This window comes from Schistocerca nitens, chromosome 2 (genome assembly GCF_023898315.1).
Source record: "Schistocerca nitens isolate TAMUIC-IGC-003100 chromosome 2, iqSchNite1.1, whole genome shotgun sequence".
In the NCBI taxonomy this organism is placed as follows: domain Eukaryota; kingdom Metazoa; phylum Arthropoda; class Insecta; order Orthoptera; family Acrididae; genus Schistocerca; species Schistocerca nitens.
In genome coordinates, this window is record NC_064615.1 from 647,665,816 (window position 1) to 647,685,488 (window position 19,673).

At 40.2% G+C, this 19,673-nt stretch overlaps 1 protein-coding gene across 9 annotated transcripts in view; it reads left to right on the plus strand.

Annotated features, from left to right (window-relative positions):
* Nucleotides 1-6,756: 6,756 nt before the first annotated feature.
* LOC126236759 (protein muscleblind-like) overlaps nt 6,757-19,673 on the plus strand; it is a 611,863-nt gene continuing 598,946 nt past the window's right edge. For 2 of the 9 annotated variants that reach the window (XM_049946306.1, XM_049946310.1), the window contains exon 1: nt 6,763-6,984. The gene's annotated coding sequence lies outside the window, so the exon portion shown is untranslated. Of the gene's footprint in view, nt 6,985-19,673 lie in introns of all 9 variants that reach the window. The other 7 variants (XM_049946307.1, XM_049946304.1, XM_049946302.1 and 4 more) reach the window with 7 other exon arrangements.

Genomic DNA, 19,673 nt, shown 5'->3' on the forward strand with positions numbered 1-19,673 from the left:
GGTGAAAAAATCGCTTAGTATCACAATTAACTATTGAGACTTTCTCAATATACACTCTTACATTTTATTTATTTCTGTATCTTAAGTAAGCTCCTCTTCTACCGTTTTACTGAGCTAGAAAATTCTTGAGCAAATAGTTCTACACTGGCTTAGAACACCAGTAGCCAAACTGTGCCCATACTGCGTGTTAGTTGAATTGAAAACAGGCTCCTTATCGTCTTCATTTTCCATACTAATACTGGAGAAAAGACAGAGGACACTGAAAATATATTACCTTTCTCTTAACAAGGTACGTTTTGATAATGTCTCATTTACGACTTATTAGAGTGACTATAAGCGCGCCTGGAACATCAAATAAAAGCTCAAGCATAGCCCACAAATAACTGTCTCCGTGTATTGACAGCTTATTGTTAATAACTCACCGCCGTGGAAATTGCTCTACTGTGGTCCAACTTTCGACCGCAAATGATCAGCACGTCCATTTAAACTTTGTAAACATTTCCAGTGGGCCGTAGAATGATCTTTCAGCTATAAACGTATATATAACGGAATAACCCGTTTGGGAGCAATAGCCCGCATTGCGGTCCCGTGTGTGCTACAGAGAACAACATTCACGCTATTTGTGATTCAAGAGATAAATATAATTCGCACATCGTTTTTTTTTCTCCTCGGTTAATATGTTCTCGAACACTAGGTTGAAAGGCTACAGCACCTACATTTATTTAAAAGTTAAAATGAAATTGAATTGCTAAATAATTATTCACTTCGTGAAATTCAATTACCGTTATCAGACGGACTTTAGTTGCTATGTTAATAGCGTGAAGAGCAGGTCGTGACAAAACTGTTTCATAGTCATAAAATGCGAAAATACAATCGAGACGCAAAGTAATCCTGCTCTTATTTCAACATCGCATGAAGAGTTTATGAGTGGTTATTGAGAAAAGATTATATTTATGATATTCCATTTGATTCCAATAAATCTGTTAACGCGATAAACCAAAGCCGGGAATCATTGTTCCACGAACAGGGCGATGCAGTTGAACACTACATCACGAAATCATAGTGTTAACGTTCCATAAATAGCACTGTATGTGTGATAACGCAGTTTACCTTCAAATTCGAACATTATGAATTACCTCGAAGGAAACGGTCTATTGACACACAGTCAACATGGGTTTAGAAAACATCGTTCCTGTGAAACACAACTAGCTCTTTATTCACATGAAGTGTTGAGTGCTATTGACAAGGGATTTCAGATAGATTCCATATTTCTGGATTTCCGGAAGGCTTTTAACACTGTACCACACAAGCGGATCGTAGTGAAATTGCGTGCTTATGGAATTTCGTCTCAGTTATGTGACTGGATTTGTAATTTCCTGTCAGAGATGTCACAGTTCGCAGTAATTGACGGAAAGTCATCGAGTAAAACAGAAGTGATTTATGGCGTTCCCCAAGGTATTGTTATAGGCCCTTTGCTGTTCCTTATCTATACAAACGATTTTGGAGACAATCTGAGCAGCTGTCTTCCGGTTGTTTGCAGATGACGCTGTCGTTTCTCGACTAATAAAGTCATCAGAAGATCAAAACAAACTGCAAAACGATTTAGAAAAAAATATCTGAATGGTGCGAAAAGTGGCAGTTGACCCTGAATAACGAAAAGTATGAGGTCATCCACATGAGTGCTAAAAGGAACTCGTTAAACTTCGGTTACACGATAGATCAGTCCAATCTAAAACCCGTAAATTCAACTAAATACGTAGGTATTACAATTACGAACGACTTAAATTGGAAGGTACAAGTGGTTCAAATGGCTCTGAGCACTATGGGACTTAACTTCTGTGGTCATCAGTCCCCTAGAACTTAGAACTACTTAAACCTAACTAACCTAAGGACATCACACACATCCATGCCCGAGGCAGGATTCGAACCTGCGACCGTAGCGGTCGCGCGGTTCCAGACTGTAGTGCCTAGAACCGCAAGGCCACTCCGTCCGGCTAAATTGGAAGGAACACATAGAAAATGTTGTGGGGAAGACTAACCAAAGTCTGCGTTTTATTGGCAGGACACTTAGAAAATGTAACAGACCTACTAAGGAGATTGCCTACACTACGCTTGTCCGTCCTCTTTTGAATACTGCTGCGCGGTGTGGGATCCTTACCAGATAGGACTGACGGAGTACATCGAAAAAGTTCAAAGAAAGGAGCACTTTTTATATTATCGCGAAATATGGGAGAGAGTGTCACTGAAATGATACAGGATTTGGGCTGGACATCATTAAAAGAAAGGCGTTTTTCGTTGCGACGGGATCTTCTCACGAAATTCCAATCACCAACTTTCTCCTCCGAATGCGAAAATATTTTGTTGCCACCGACCTACATAGGGCGGAACGATTACCACGATAAAAGAAGGAAAGATATATGTGTTCATTCTTTCCGCTCGCTATACGAGATTGAAATAATAGAGAATTGTGAAGGTGGTTCGATGAACCCTCTGCCAGGAACTTAAATGTGATTTGCAGAGTATCCTTGTAGATGTAGATGTAGATTAATCCTTCTGTCGAGCGACGTTTTGTGGTAACGTTTTTTTTTTTTTCACCAATCTATGGAAAAAATGCTGTATAACTAATTCAGAATTTATATAATTGTCTGTGTGGTCTTAAGCGCAATACACTGTACAATTGATATTTACAGGAGTTGAACCAAAATATGGAAACACTGCGAGAACTACATGTTTGAACATAAATGAAGTATCTGTCCAAATCTGCAGCTTACGCTGTTGTATTTGATCATGAACGGCACCTGTGCAAGTATCAGTCGAAAACAGAACAGTGAGCTGTGTAGTTGTGAGTGCATTATGTCCGAGCTAAGTGAATTCGATGGACAGATGGTTGGAGCTCGTATGGTGGATGCTTCCGTAACCAAGGGAGCCGAAGTGTTTGGTGTTTCAAGAGACACCGTACTGAAGGTTTATACAGTATACAGGGAAAGCGGAAAAACAGTTAAGTCAGAACGCGGACAGTAGTGTGCATTGAGTGATCGTGACGGGTGGTCATTGAGTGGGACAGAGACAAAAAATAAAAGGGCAACAGCTGCAAAACTGAATGTGGCACTTGCGTACCCTGTCAGTGCCAAAACAAAACTAAGGCAGCACCAGAAGTAGTGAATTTCAGTGTTGTTAATGCTCGTAAAACAAGGTACCGAAACCTCGGTTATGGGAGCAATGGAAGAAAGTTGTGTAGTCGGTTGAGTCTTGTTCCACGCTGTCTCCAACTTCTGGCTGAGTTTACATGCCAAGAGTGAAACAAGGCGGGGTTCGGTGATGTTTAGGGTAATTGTAATAGTATTCAGTGGAATACATGGTTACTCTGCAATGTCACATTACTGCCAAAGATAGTGAGAACGTTTTGGTTGATCAGGTCCATCCCATGGTAGAGTATTTGTTTCCCACTGGTGATGCCGTGATCCAAGATGACAGGGTCCCCATTCGGACAGACTGCATCGTCCAGGACTGACTGACCTTGTTGTTTGATCCGCTTACCAAAACAAACCACCCAAACAACCACTATTTTGCAGGAAGAATGGTATAAGATTCCCTTGAAAACCACACAAGACCTGTCTTTAAACATTCCCAGACTACTGGAAGCTGTTCAGAATGCCAAGAGCTTTTCTACACCATATCAGGCGCGGCAGTGTGTTGTGGTTTTTGGTGTTTCCATGTTTTTGATTAACCCCTGTATATCTCTCAAATCATCAATTCGTCGTCAGTTAGGAAAAGACTCCATTAGTTCAAACTACACTACTGGCCATTACAATTGCTACACCACGAAGATGTCGTGCTACAGACGCGAAATTTAACCGACAGGAAGAAGATGCTGTGATATTCAAATGATTAGCTTTTCAGAGCAATCACACAAGGCTGGTGCCGGTGGCGACACATACAAGGTGCTGACATGAGGAAAGTTTCCAACCGATTTCTCATACAGAAACAGCAGTTGACCGGCGTTGCCTGGTGAAACGTTGTTGTGATGCCTCGCATAAGGAGGAGAAATGCGTACCATCACGTTTCCCACTTTGATTGTAGCCTATCGCGATTGCGGTTTATCGTATCACGACATTGCTGCTCGCGTTGGTCGAGATCCAATGACGGAACGCCGTGCTGGATCCCAACGGCCTCGTATCACTAACAGTCGAGATGACAGGCATCTTATCCGCATGGCTGTAACGGATCGTGCAGCCACGTCTCGATCCCTGAGTCAACAGATGGGGACGTTTGCAAGACAACAACCATCTGCACGAACAGTTCGACGACGCTTGCGGCAGCATGAACTATCAGCTCGGAGACCATGGCTGCGGTTACCCTTGACGCTGCATCACAGACAGGAGCGCCTGCGATGGTGTACTCAACGACGAACCTGGATGCACGAATGGCAAAACGTCATTTTTTCGGATGAGTCCAGGTTCTGTTTACAGCATCATGATGGTCGCATCTGTGTTTGGCGACATCGCGGTGAACGCACGTTGGAAGCGTGTATTCGTCATTGCCATACCGGCGTATCACCCGGCGTGATGGTATGGGGTGCCATTGGTTACACGTCTCGGTCACCTCTTATTCGCATTGACGGCACTTTGAACAGTGGACGTTACATTTCATATGTGTTACGACCCGTGGTTCTACCCTTCATTCGATCCCTGCGAAACCCTACATTTCAGCAGGACAATGCACGACTGCATGTTGCAGGTCCAGTACTGGCCTTTCTGGATACAGTAAATGTTCGACTGCTGCCCTGGCCAGCACATTCTTGACATCTCACACCAATTGAAAACGTCTGGTCAATGGTGGCCGAGCAATTGGCTCGTCACAATACGCCAGCCACTACTCTTGATGAACTGCGGTATCGTGTTGAAGCTGCATGGGCAGCTGTACCTGTAAACGCCATCCAAGCTCTGTTTGACTCAATGCCCAGGCGTCTCAAGGCCGTTATTACGGCCAGAGGTGGTTGTTCCGGGTACTGATTTCTCAGGATCCATGCACTCAAATTGCGTGTAAATGTAATCACATGCCAGTCCTAGTATAATATATTTGTCCAATGAATACCCGTTTATCATCTGCATTTCTTCTTGGTGTAGCAATTTTAATGGCCAGTAGTGTATATTTATGTTAGTTAAGATTGCTGGTTTTCTGTTAATAGATTTCTTTATTGAGACGCAATGGTGCTGTTTTAAATGCTGAGGTAATAATAAGAACTGTCTCGGTGGCATTCGGCGAAATTCGATACATCCTGTTGTCTTTTTATGTCAATCTTAGGGTGCAGTTCAGTTGACATGGGTGCCTGAACCTAGACAGATAATTAAAAATAACTCACTTGAGTTAATTGTTAGCTGCCTAGTTAATCAGTAACGCAAGACACGTTCTGTCGGAAGCACCACTCGTAATCTGACTGCAAGCAAGAACACTTGCTTCTCCCGGCAAATGCCGGGATGGTACCTTTGAAAAGGACATAGCCGATTTCCTTCCCCATCATTGACGCAATCCGAGCTTGTGCTCTTCTAATGACCTCGGTGTCTACGGGACGTTAAACCCAATCTTCCTCTGTTTTCGTTTAACACTTGTTTCAGTGGTAATGAAATATACGTAAGTGAATAACTGCGAAAGGCGTGGCAATAAAGTGCGAGGACCGACAAAGTTCCTGCTTCTAAGGAGAGACAGTGTGCTAACGATCACACTTTTCTGCTCTTATTTTCCGTAGACCGGCAACTTAGCCTGCAGTGCCGCGCAGTATTAGAGGTTCCATATGTGGCATAGAAAAGTCGCAATATAGGCAATACTGCACAGCAGAATCACTGGCCGTAGTGATGGCCAGACAATTCAGATTGGCAGTGGTCACTTTCACCGTCATTGCACTTAGCTGATATTGTCATTTCGGGCGTTTTCTGTTGCGTTGGAACAGATTTTTCTTTAGATTCCTGTTTTGACATTTCTGGGCTACGTTAGTAAAACAGATGGACCTTTCATAAATATGGTTAGTGGCATTTATTGCGTAACAGGTCCTAAATGCAACGCTGGAAGGAAACCCGGACGGTCAGTAGACTGTGCCCTCTAACTTCGGCTGGGAGGGGCATTCGTTTCCATCGATTTTATCACAGCCGATTTTATTACACCGTTCCATTCACAATAATTTATCATGCGCGTTCTCCCTGCATTCTCTAATGACCGGAAAGTGTCCCCAAGAAGGGGGAGACACGAAGACAAACGAACAAATTTGAAATAAATGCATCCTAGGCTTCGATTCAGTGTTCGGGAAGTCGAATAAGAAAGAAGCTGAATATTAGAACTGACGCAGAATAGAGGAGATATTGCCTCGAGGAGCTCGGAAAAAATGATGATAGATGGGAAACGTACTTAGAGGGGTGAGCTGTTGAAATGGGCTCAATAATAACTGTTCAGCCGATCCGCGGATAACGTTGCACGGCACGGCATCGAGTGGTGCAGCTCGACAAAAATTAATCTTTTCTGTTCCCAACTTCCCTACCTAATGAATCTCGCTGGTCGTTCATTTTGTTGTTGGATGGTGAAGCAGTCGCGCATGGAACGACTTCTTTTTTCCTTTTTTTTTCAGCGTTCGTCCTCTCCTGCCGTCCCTCCGCTTCGCCCTCCCCTCCAGCGCGCGGCGCTCCCCACCACTTCGGCAGTTTCCCTTCTTCCTCCGCATTCAACGCTATACGCCGAATTAATCCGAACGGAGCAGCCGATGTCGCCCGAAGCAAAGGCTTGGGGATTTGACTCTGCCCAGCGGAGTGCCGTAGCAGTAGGTTCGTGCTTGCTAGGTGGCTGGCTGGTTGGAACTTTGTCCCCGTTGTGCGTGTTGTATTCATCAAATTTACTGTGTTTTATCTTCACCGCCGCTTGTGCTGCTGCTGCAACGCCAATGGAGAAGCCTTTTAAGCTTGTGCTATCATTCTGAACCTATGCGGCATTTTTGTACAGGTTAGTTGTGCGAGTACCTACTTGTTTCCTACGTGTTTTCAGATTTTTTTCAGGTGCTTGTGGAAGAAGATTACAGTATCAAACAGAAATCTTGCGTTTGTCGCCTTGTTTCAGCCGACTGTAACTTTTCACGACGGAGCGTCAATTGAAATTTCGTGTGTGAGAATACAGTGCGTTGACGAAACAGAGACAATTATTTAAAGAGAGCTATCAACTAAATATATTCCGTCCTTCGTGAAAGTGATTAAGTGAATTTTACAGTAAAGAAGGATGTGATGTGTCCGAGTGAAATGTGTTGTCACCACACTATGCGACGTTTCAGTGATGACGTTTCGTGCAGACGTGTGATCCACGTAATGCTGATGTGATGATGCAATGAAGGAGATTATATAATGAAGTTTACGCAACGCCAAAATTGTTCTCTGTTTTCCTTCTCAAGAAAGTGAATGGAAACAACGCCATCTATCGAAACAGAAAGGATACGACCACGGTGATTCCCAGCTGTGATGTGATACGTTAGTACTTTCACTTTTTGACGTCGGAAAGTGACAACGTTCACAACTATAGCAATTCGCCAGATTAAACGATATGCAGCAGTTGAAAGAAATTATTTGTGCTTTTAGTATTCTACGTACATTCTTTAATCTTTTCGGAAGTTTTCGCTCTCCATCATGAACTCCATACGTAACAGTGATTGTAATTTGCTTTTTTCACTTGGGTGTAGCGTTGCAGGCATCGGATGTTCACCTTTAATTCACATTCATATCAGTAATTGAACTGGTAAATGTCTTAAGTTTGATTGCATGAATATTTTTTGCTTAAAACATTGAATGAAATTAATTGTTGCAAACTGTAGTGCTACTACTGCTGCGTTGTGTATGCGTAAAATTTGCTAGCAGCTCCGTTTTCTATTTATTTTTTTAATATTTTGCGCAAGCTCTGAAGACTTCATAAAATGAATCCCACCAAGAAATATTATAACTTCTGATACAAAATACTCAAGCCGGGATAAAGGTCAAACGCCAGATGTTAAAATGAAGAGAACGTGTCTTTACCTGCTTCGATTGTCAGGACACACACACGAATAAAAAAGTAAGATACAACAGAAGTAAATTAAAGGTGAAATATTTTTCTTCTTCCATCAACTCTTCATTCTGTGTCGTATGGTTCTAACTTTGAAATACTTTAGAACTTTCTTGCTTGAATAAGATTTGTCATCCACATCTCATTTTCTACAGTACACGAGAAATGTCATCAGTAAAGGCTCTAAACATTTCAAAGTAAAACATATGCTATGCATGTGGAATTATTACGGAGAGGATCGCATATCGGGAATCATTTGAACTCTTTTGTTTCTGAGGATTCTGTTTGATTACAAAATGACGCTATAGTTCATTAAAATCATGCGCATCGTTCAGAAATGATTTGATTCTGAAGTGCACATTCATTCCATAGCGAATTTTTCTTGCTAAATTTTTAAAATCAGCCTACTACTTTTCATTGCTGCTTTCTCTGTAGACGAGCAAATAGATATAAAAAAACTGTTTTTAGGGTGTGTCAGGAAAAAAATATAAATCGTAATCGTTGCATGTTTGTCCGTTTGATTAGAATATGACGTTCTGGCTCATTAAAATGATGTGCATCATTCTGCAATGATCTTATTGTAAGAGTTCAACGCTTTAGTAATACTTTTGATGAGACTTATCACTTCTTGGCAATTCTGGCGAAATATATTAACATTTACTAAATCCGCATTTCATGTAAAACACATACATAATAATTAATTATTCGATTCATAGATGTGTATTCTTTGTTTTATTATGGGTTGTAAGGTTTCAAAATACATTGTTTTGAATCTCCAAAACAATGCATAATGTAGTTAAGTCTTCTTCAGCCTAGCCCATTTCCTTTTGTAATAAACAATATTCACCCACGTATGTTATCACCATCGATTTTTAATGTCGGGGGAAGTAAGACAACTTGTTATTTTTATAATGACAGAAAGATAAATGATTGTAATTAATTTTTCAGTTTAATTTGACAGTGTCGTTTCTGCGAGTATGTCACTGCAACTGCGTATGTTTCGTCAAATTTTTTGTACTGCATGTTTTAAAATCAACTACATATTTTCATTACTGATTTCCGTCTCAAATAGTGTTTAGGAAACGTGTAAACGTACCTTTACATAGAACAGGAGCACGTGAGATAACGTCAGATTTATTGATGATTGGGATAGCTAGTTGTGAACATTATAATCAACGAAAGGTGTTGTAACTGAACTTCAGCACTGTTTCTGCATATTGCATATAACAATATTTTCTACTCTTTGGTGTTGAATTGCCGAAACACAGCTACGTTCATATTCGCTTCAACCTTTTCTTACCTCATAATGGAAGAGTACTACTCTCTATTCTGAAATTATCAACAAATTTTAATCATGTTGATGTAAACTTCCATGTTTTTCTGTATGTTTGCCTTAACTGTCCCAATTCATGCCTCCTGCCGTAGAGTATTATAGATACGACCATCACCGACGAAATATTCATGGCGTCGTGCAGTAGGGAAAAAAATATAAGACTCTTATACAAGTATAAAAACAAATAATGCACCTGGTTTGACAAATAATGATAATTTCTGAATAAACAAGAAAATGCACCACCAGCTGCTAAACGTGTTTGTATGTATGTAAACGTAACTGCGTTTTGCACAACCCAGGTTCAACGTAGAAAACATAACTTTATATAATCTGTAATTTTATTGAATACTTGATACTATGTCTTTGAAAAGCTGTTCATAACTATCAGTGTGTTAAATAACTGCAGTAGCGTTCAATGTTAACTCCATTTGTCATCACTTGTGTGTAAACTAATTTGTAACTGCGAGTTGAACATTTACTATTGCTCATAACCGTATACCTATTACGAAATGAGTGATGGGTACGGAAAACAAGTGAATGTGCCAATGAAGGCAGGCAAGGCATCCATGAAAACAACTATCAGTCTTTGTCTTTCAAAGAGTGCATTCTGTTGCCCAAAACCGAGTCTCTCAGATATCTTATTTTTTTCTTTATTGGTATTTGGAGTCTTTCGGATTTTGTGATTTGCTTACCGCCTGCAGCTGTTAACTGTCTTACTGAAATCAGTGTATCATATCGAGCATGCATCATCAACAGGATACCTCGCTGATAATACAAAAGGCAAAAATTGTTTACAGATGTTTAAATCCCTTTCTTACGATAGGATGGCAGATTAGTTAAAACAACATAATTATCATGGGTTGGTTTGACTTTCTCTAATAATAATTTACATCCTGAATTGTGGTACACAAGACACACAAATGTTCAACAAGATTTACACGACCTCGACTTTTAACAGTGTCCAACTTAATTCCGCAGCACAACCACCGTTTCTCCTTACAGACGAAATTTTTTGGCATAATTTGTTATGTTATTGGGTTTACTCGTTTTTTCTAGAATACAACGTCGTTATTGCGTATGAATTTGGAATTAAGCATTTTTGCCCGAAATGTTTCTTAACTGCGTCCATACTTATGAATACCATGACAATTTCATTAAAATTTTCCCTGTTGTGGTCATAGACCCATTTGTTCATGTAGATTGCTTCATCTAATCTGAGCCACGGTTTTCGGTTGAATTTAGTGTGACAGTTTGTACGTCCTACTCTACAGATAAGGTTCGCTACGAAGTCATTTATAAATAAAATATTTAACTCCGTATTTCAGGAACTGCTCTCACACTATAGAGAAATCATTGGAAAAGCTGGCCTTGGCGCTGGAGTACAGGTTGTGTTTTTACTTCAGTGGCTCTTAGCTGGTACAGTATCGATTCACATGTCTACGAAACTGTTTTGAGCATATGTTATAGCATAAAAAATTCATTATTTTATGCGATAAAAATGCACCTAACAAAATTCACCACTACTGTCGAATATTACTTAGCATTTCTTAATACAAAAGGAAGTTTTTACCTCACTGTTTTCATTTATCGTAATTGTTATTGTAAGGAAAAGACATTACAAAGTAAACCTACAGTGTCACTTACATTGTTCACATCACAGACGAAATGAAGACTCTGCCCTTTATTGTATCTGGAATAAAGAATGTGTCTCGAATTTTTGTGCTTGTATAGGACTACAATATCGCTGTACCAGTATCTGAATGGAGGATGGACTGAATTTGTCGAAATACGTAAGTCAGTCTCCGTTATCTCTAGGTTGCAGTTTTCGGACAGTTTCCAAAGATAACAAACAGCTATGCGGGCAGCAATGCTTTTAAAGGAGTTCATTGTAGGGAAGCCCGTATTATTGGCAACTGTTTTGCACCATCTCTCAGCCACAGTTGAAGAGAGACAACATCAACAGTAGTACATCCACGTATATCTTAATTCACTGGTCGTATCCAACTTTCAGAGCTATGTGAATTACTTTAGTGCCATATTCGACGAGGGGCTCCTTAATTTTAATTTCTTACTGGTCCCATAAACAGCGCATAGTGCGCAGTTGTTGCGTGGACACAGCCAGTGACGTAGGCGCGAGGTGATGTCATGCCGCGGATGTCGCGCCGACTGCGCGTCCTGTTCGCCGCTGCAAGGTTGGCAGCGCTGTCGACCATGAACGCGTTGTTGCGAGTTAGAAAGCGCGTGGGCGAGGCTGGTCGCAGCCTATGTGGGCTAGTGGTGGGCTCCGCTCACGTGCTGCCGCTGGCTTGCAACCTACGGGGAGCCCCAAGCTCTTGCCGCGTGACATTTAACCTCCAGATCGATTTCTGCCGTGCCCGTCCCGGGCCTTCCCTCTGCGCCCGCTCGCAAACCAGCCGCCGCCAAATCGATCGAATGATAGTTCGATCTACGCAGCACGCAGGTGGGACAAACTGCTCTGATTCATTCGGCGTCGAAGGTAGCTTACAATATACGACTAGACGCTACAAACATTTGTGACGCTACACGCCATCACATTAATGGTCTACAACAACCTCCACAGAAATAAGAGAGGTAAATTGCGAGGTCTTGACCTGATTATTACAACTATACACAACGAATAGGGGGTAAGCATATTTTACCATTAACCTCTCGAGTTCCCTAAAGTTTATATAGTAGATCCTGATTTCGCCGTCTCCCTCGTGGCATATTCATTAAGGTAAAGACAAAGCTAAAGCTGCAATTATCCTGAAGATTTGTTCTGAGCGGCACAGTGCTGTACTTGGCATGGTCTAATTGGTGATATGTCGTTGCTTTCCTCCGACCTTTTAACTGACTTATACAGCCAGTTCTAGGGGCAACTACTGTTTAAGTGGACTCCAAACGACGGTGAAAGTCCATTATGACTGTAATTCAGAGCTCCATATTGTAAATCCTCCACACAGTCTTTTGCCGTCACCATCTGAGTAGGCGGTAACAATCACGGTTCAAGAGACAACTCACCACATGTGTTCAGTAAAATAAAACTACCTCTTTCGACGTCTGTTTACGTCGTTAGGCGAGTTCTCATCAATAAATCTATTTGATCGTTTTTGTGTACTATTCTCGGTTCTGCGTAAATCAGGATAACGCGAGATGACAGCACAGGCTGGTTAAATAAAGAATTGAAAAATTAACTGGGTAGTGCGTATCATATCAAGTATGTCGGTTAATTGTACAAAAATGTGGTGAATCGTAACCTTTCATGTCAAAAATACTGCAGAATGAATTTAAAAAATTGTATTTAATTATTCCTGCAATTACTGATGCCCGTGACATTCGAAAATTGGTAAATTAATAATATCAAATGTTCCGTAATTTTTGGGCTTGCAAATCGTGAGATTCAGTATCGAAAATTAGCGTGCAACAAGCATTTTCAGTATAGTATTTCAGTTTACACTGTATAAAATTGTCCTGTTATGACAACATTTTTCCAAGAAAATAAGGTTAATACACAGGTCGGAAGTTTCACTGACAAAAGAAGAAAGATTGAAATACACCTGTCAGGTGATTAGAAGTGGAAGCGTACGTCCAAAAAAGCGTACACACTTGAATTATCAGGCTCAGATATCACAGAGAGAAAAGTGGAATTTCTTCAGTGTTGATCACTGAATATACTTTAATAGACATAACGCGATGTTATTCAGTTTATAATCATCAGAACCATTTTATAGTGTACAAGACCGAATCTTCTACGGTAGACGACTTTCGATTTGAAATATCTTGATGCGTACACGAACTCTCAAAATGGCTGTTGGGTAAGGTGTTTTCAAAACTGCATATGTTCTGTTTAGTTTGTGTTCAGCGTCATAGCTGAATCGTTTTAATTTTACTATAAGGGAATTCAGAGTCAGTTCGAAATGCATATAGACTGCATGGACTGAATGTTTTTCGGTTTTTAAGTGCGTATTACTTTGTACCGTGCACGTAACAGTAAATATAAAACAGATCAAAAATAAATACAAATCGCAAGGCATCTACATGGGTTTCCATTTCTAGTTGTATCACAGAATAGACATACAGAAAGTGACGTTTCACCGCTCGCGTTGACAGAAAACATGTGAAAGACGCTGTAGTGTCGTTCACTCAACATCCGTGGTTCACTTCTTTTTTACACGAATCTCGCTCAGTTTAATTGTGTGACAGAAAATAGGCAGACGTGACAGTGAACGAATTGGAAAGCACGTAAATACTTTCGTATGAGCGTAGTTAACTCTTGAACTCGTGTGGCTTCCTGCGTTACATGCTCCTTTGGTGATATTTTGTGTGTTACTTCTTAATCGTAGAATTTAATTTATAGTGCGTGATATGGTTTTGTATAGCCAAGGATGGAAGGACTGAAGCATATATTTCTCACGATATCTGTCTGATAAAATACGGAATAGTGGTTCTGTTGTACAAGAAGGTTTGAATGAAATCGGCCTTTAGTTAAAGAAACTATTCTGGAATTCATGTAGGGAGATATACATCGAAAACCTGTATCGAGGTAATCAGAAGGGAGATCACCGTCTATTACGAAATCACTGCATTAATTACTCCTCTGCCTCCTATCGTCATTATCAAAGACTAGCGTAGTAAAACAAATAGCTCACAGGTAAATTTAAGCGAGATGACTGTAAGGAGAGTACATAATTAATGTGAGGAGTAGGATTACTTCTCGTAAGTTGGTGGTTGATTTGATACTTAATGATAATAGGAACCATCACAACTGTATTAACGTATATTTAATATGTCATGAATGGTTTCGTTCTATGAACAGCGACCTGCAGTTGGAAAAACAAAAGTCAGGTTAAAGGCTATTAATTTACACATAACAAATGATATGCAACTCACACTACCAACAACCTTGATAAAAAAAAAATCCTCCTCAGTGCTAATAAGAATCAGCTGCATAGCTCAAAATGATCAAGGGTGTTTATTTGATACATTACTGAGCACCTGAAGGACGTTATAGAGCAGCTATCTCTACTCGTACAAAAATAAGACAAACGGTTGCCAGAAAAATTGTAGGTTTTTAGAGTAACAACTAAAATTAACGGTTGATAAATATTAATGGTAATCACGCCAGCAAAATCATACAAACGGGCACCCCTAAGCCGCACAAAAGCAAAATAATTGAAACTAGGTTTGCATAAAACATATTGTGTCGCGTTATGAAAGTATCTCAGCAGAATTCAAATCAGTTTATCCGACAAATGTGTCTAGTTAATTGCCTACAGGAATGAATGATCGTGCTCTTCGATAAATGCATCATAAAAGTACAGTAAAAATTACAAAACAAAACTAGACAATATTGCTTCGGCTAACTTCGAATTGTTCATAATTTTAAAAAGTGAATGAACCATGCTCGCATAAGAGATAGGCCCTATTGTTGAAAGTACAATGTAAATTATTAAACAAAACCTAAAACAATCTAGGATGGACTTGACTGTGTGATCACTTGAATTAACTAGCCTCCATCAGTCAGACTGCAGTGCTATAATAAAAGTGAACGCGGACTATAGACTGAAACAATGGCAGATAATAATACCCCTTTGCATAGTTTCCAAAAATTCCTCAGGAATGTACTCCAGAAACATCATGAAATCTCCTTCCACAACTTTTCCCTCAGAAAACTTGACGAGGATTTTGAAATCGTCGGCTATAGTTGAGGGACTACTCATCAAGAAACATTATAGCTGCCCTCTTGTCAGGATACAAATGCAGTCTTTTTAAATTATACGATTATTGCGGTGAGTGTACTATTCACTACGTCGCCGCACTACCGTGGATTACAGAGCAACGCGATATCCCGATTGACGCTGTGTAAAATGAGGAACGCCAAAATTAGGTGCTTATTGACAGTAACCGCAGCTTCCGAAGATTCAGCATCTTTCCTGCACAGGTCAGTATGTTCCGAAGACTGATATAAAACGAGGGCAGATAGCACATTGTTTCTTCAACAGGTCTTCCTGGCCACAATATTTGTCATTTAAGTTCCCGTGTCACTTGTTATAAGATATAACGTCCTCATTTCCACCTGTTTAGAAAGTGATACGTTCCTAAACGATTGAAGGAACTTATCAATTTGCGTCATTACCTTCCTCTTAGCTCTGTAGAAACGACAAATATATGGTCACCGGCAAGGGATGTCGCTCACAAAATCAGTTCTTAGGTCGAAAACTCTAACCTAGTTGAACTAACTTACCAAAAAAAAAAAAAAAAAAAAATGGAAAACCGCACAAGTGCGAGTAAGAACCGCGCTCTCACGGTTCTGAACCAACTTAATTATGTATATAGATGATAATAAATTTCGTGTGGCTCAATGGCATGGTGCAAGACTTTCTATAGGACGCCACTTCGGCGACTTGCGTGTCCCTAACCTACCCGTTATCCAACGGAAGAAAGGGGAGGCTACAGTTTGACGCCGAATTCTAACACAGTGTTGTTTCCGGCGACTCTTCACATCGTTGAGATGGGAAGGCTAGCTTAAACGAAGACTGAAAAATCCGTGGTCCGACCGAGATACGATCCCTCGATTTCCCGGTTTCCAAGCACACGTTTTACCGCTCGGCCACCAGGCCCGAGCATCTACGTAGGCGGTTCAGCTACGGATTTTGATGACCGTGTTTTCGTCTGACGTGTTGTATATGGCGGTATCTTTTGAATGCACTGACTTAGAAGTTTACATTTTTTTCACCGCAACGGACCGTAGAGCTTACAATTTTACACAAATTTGAACTTAATATCTCTATCCGTTCCTGAAAAAAAGGGGTCTTAACAGATGGACAGACAGACTAACGGACAACCTATAATGCTTTCGTTCTTTCCGAATTAGATATGGAACCATAAAAATGGACAACATTCAAAGAAGACTTGTGCTGTTGTTCAGCGGTTCGTTTTGTCAGCAAGAGAATGTTATAAAATTGCGCAATGCGCAAGGAATTGTCTTAGGATACTCCGCAGTAAGGATAGGATGTGTCCGGAGAACTTTACCGTCAGAATTTCCCGCGGTCGTGTTCCTGTACGAGTCAAAAACATATTGCTTCATCCAACTCATATCTCGCGTAGTTATCACGAAGGTATACTTGGAGAAATCCGGGAATTTACAGAGGGTTACCGACAATCTTCCTTCCCGTGCACTGGTCACAAATTAAACACGCGGGGAAAATGTCGCCTTACTGCGGGCTAGTGGTGTAGGTTTCGTTTCCTTGATAATTTAAATAACTTGTAGCGCACGTGTGTGACTTTTATTGTTTTGCATTTTTCAGCATGACAATGAAGCACGGACTGACAGTAGCTCAAGGCAGCCGGTACAGAATGTGACCGAGATTGTATCGGAGCAATATTTATCACAAAGTATTATTACCAAATAATCTCGACTGTAATGAACTGATTGTACGGTCTTATTTTATGTTGTGACCCAGAAACATGTCAACAGAACGACTTTAAAAACTTGATATAAAAATATATTGTCTTAATACAACATTTAATTTATATTTTCGTACTCAGGAATATGTGTGAACATTTGGACAGCAATACAAAGTATTTCGATGATATTTACAGTATTTTTGTTGAGTTCTGCTGCAATCATATGAAGATGGCATATAGATTGTAAGTCAGAGTCATCCCGTTTGAAATAATGTTAATAGGCGTTGTTATGTGAATTGGCCGAAGAAATTTAAAACATAATTTTTCTATATGATTAGTAACGTATATATGAATGAAAGACAAATGCAGTAATGAATAGTTAACGTTTAAATACGGAAAATTACGAAATGTTTACGTGAGCTCTTTGTACATATGCAAACTAAACATTTAATGGTGTTCTTGTTTTCTTGTGGTTGCCTCTCCGACTTGCAATGGCAATTAAACATGCAGAACTATGTGTTAAAATTGATAAAATGTTGTTAGTACGTTGCACGCTTTTCAGGTGAGACAGTTCTGTTCTGAGTAAGATAACTCCTTTGATCCTTGTTATCTCAGTAGATACATGATAACGTCAAATCCCACAGCAAATGTTGTTTTCTGGAGGGTTCTGCGTAGACGAAAATCTGGAACGTATTAAATGTGTGGTCATATTGACGCTGTATGTTTTTCTGTTAACCATGTGTTGTTTCATATGGTTTTGTTCAGAATGCTGGAAATATTGCCTGTGTCGGTACTTATGAAATGATCATGACGGATGAAAATCATTTCATCCATATTACTACACCTCGTTCGACAGCTTCTGGTCATAACACCATAAATGGGCAATACTAACAGCTGTGGTGGTTTCTATTAATCAATAACATTGTCACCTGTAGTGCTCAACATTATCAAGCTTATTTCTTATGAAATGAGATTTTCTTTCATTTGATTTTTATGTAATTCTGAAATCCCTATGTTTTTGATAACGCTGTGCCTACGAAATGCAGTGATTACAAAAGATCAGTTACGGGGAAACAGGATCAGTACTCTAGAGTCCAGTACATATGCGTGCTTTCAGAATTCACTATTACGCTGTATTAATTTCAAATATTAATTTTAGATGAAATGTTGACAATCTGATTTATAGGTGCAAGGCCACGAGGGCCACCTGCTTCAGGAGAGGCGATTATTACCTCCTGACTTTAATAGAAGTTGTATTTATTTAGTTACTCGTTCATATTCCATGATACAGCACGATCCAAAGAGGTCATGGAAAGAGGTGCCATATACAGGCTGTATAAAAACAGTAATACAGCAGGATAGAAGACGTCTACTCCGGCAACATTTTCCAATCATAGGTCTGAAATGCACAAGCCATTAAACTACACAAAACCACCGACAAGCGCGCGAAAGTTTGTCCGGTAAGCGAACGTGTTCGGTTGTGTCTGGTCGGGCAGTGCTGCGGTTTTGTCCAACTTGCCACTGTCTTATATTGTGGTTGTTGTCAACTTGGTAGTGATATTGGAGGCAGGAATTTCGAACATTTGCTGTAAAATATGTGATCTGAGTTCAAAAATTTTGCAATTTAATTTCTGTTCTCTTTTCTGTCATTGCCATAGTTCACACTAACTGATGTACCTTAGTCGTATTAAATAGAAGAAGTTAGTTTACATGCAGACATTCGTCGCTGGTTGGTTACCGTTTTATGACCGTAGCTCCACGGCGATATATTTACGACATAAGGACATTTGGGAAATTTCGCTCGATCCGACTTCTCTGACTCTCCCCTGAGACCATTATCAGTTTGACGTTATTAGCAGGTTGATTTTCTCCACCCTGTCTATAAACAAGAATAACGAAAATAATTAAAAAGGAAACATAAAAAGCCGAAATGAAGAGTTTTGTGAAAGTAAATAACAAGCTCCTCGTCCAAGCCTTGAGGACCTAACGGATGTAGAGTGGCCGCCTTTCATACTATGCCTGGCACTGTTAAGCGGATGCGGTATGGAGAGGCATGTGGTCTGCACACCGCTCTCCTGGGCGTTTTGCAGACTTTCCAGACCGTTAAGCCGCTACTACTCGGTCAAGCAGCTCCTCAGTTAGCGTCTCAAGGCTGAGTGTTCTCCGTACCAGACCTCCCATCAAGGAAAAATGTTTGGCAGTACCGGGAATCGAGTCCGTTCCTTTCACAAGATAAGCATCTACGCTGGCCACTCAGCTACGGAGGCCGTACATAAAATAAACACGATGGGTTTACGCCAAACTGAGAGGAATAGCAGTGCAGGAACATTTTACTTTAGATTCAAAAACCGGTACTTTGCCGCTAATTTTGTTTTCAATTCTGCTGGATCTTTATTGAAAACAGAACATGCAAAATAAAGCCTAACATTTTTAATAATCTTTCAGAATAAAGCATAATTTTTTTTAAATTATTGTTAATGAAGTAGTCCTTCGTAATGGCCCTGCATTATTAACTATAGATATGTTGGAGGAGCGTATTCTCAGAGATACCAGATTTCAAAACGTGACAAGTTATAAATTCCTTACATTTTTACACTGCTTGTACATCTAAATGTACATACAGGGTGGTTATAATTAAACTTTAACTATTTGAGCCCCCCCTCCTCCCCCCCACGAAAAACGTGCGACCATAGGACAGGCAACCTTTGTAGAAACATTTGTAAGTACATGCGGAAGAGAAATAACGAATACACTATTGAAAGAAACATATTTTAACTTCCACATGAAAGAGTAATGTTTGTCAATTGCGTACCAAGTTTACGTTGCATGTTACAAACGTTGCTCAACATGACGACCTTCTGCATTC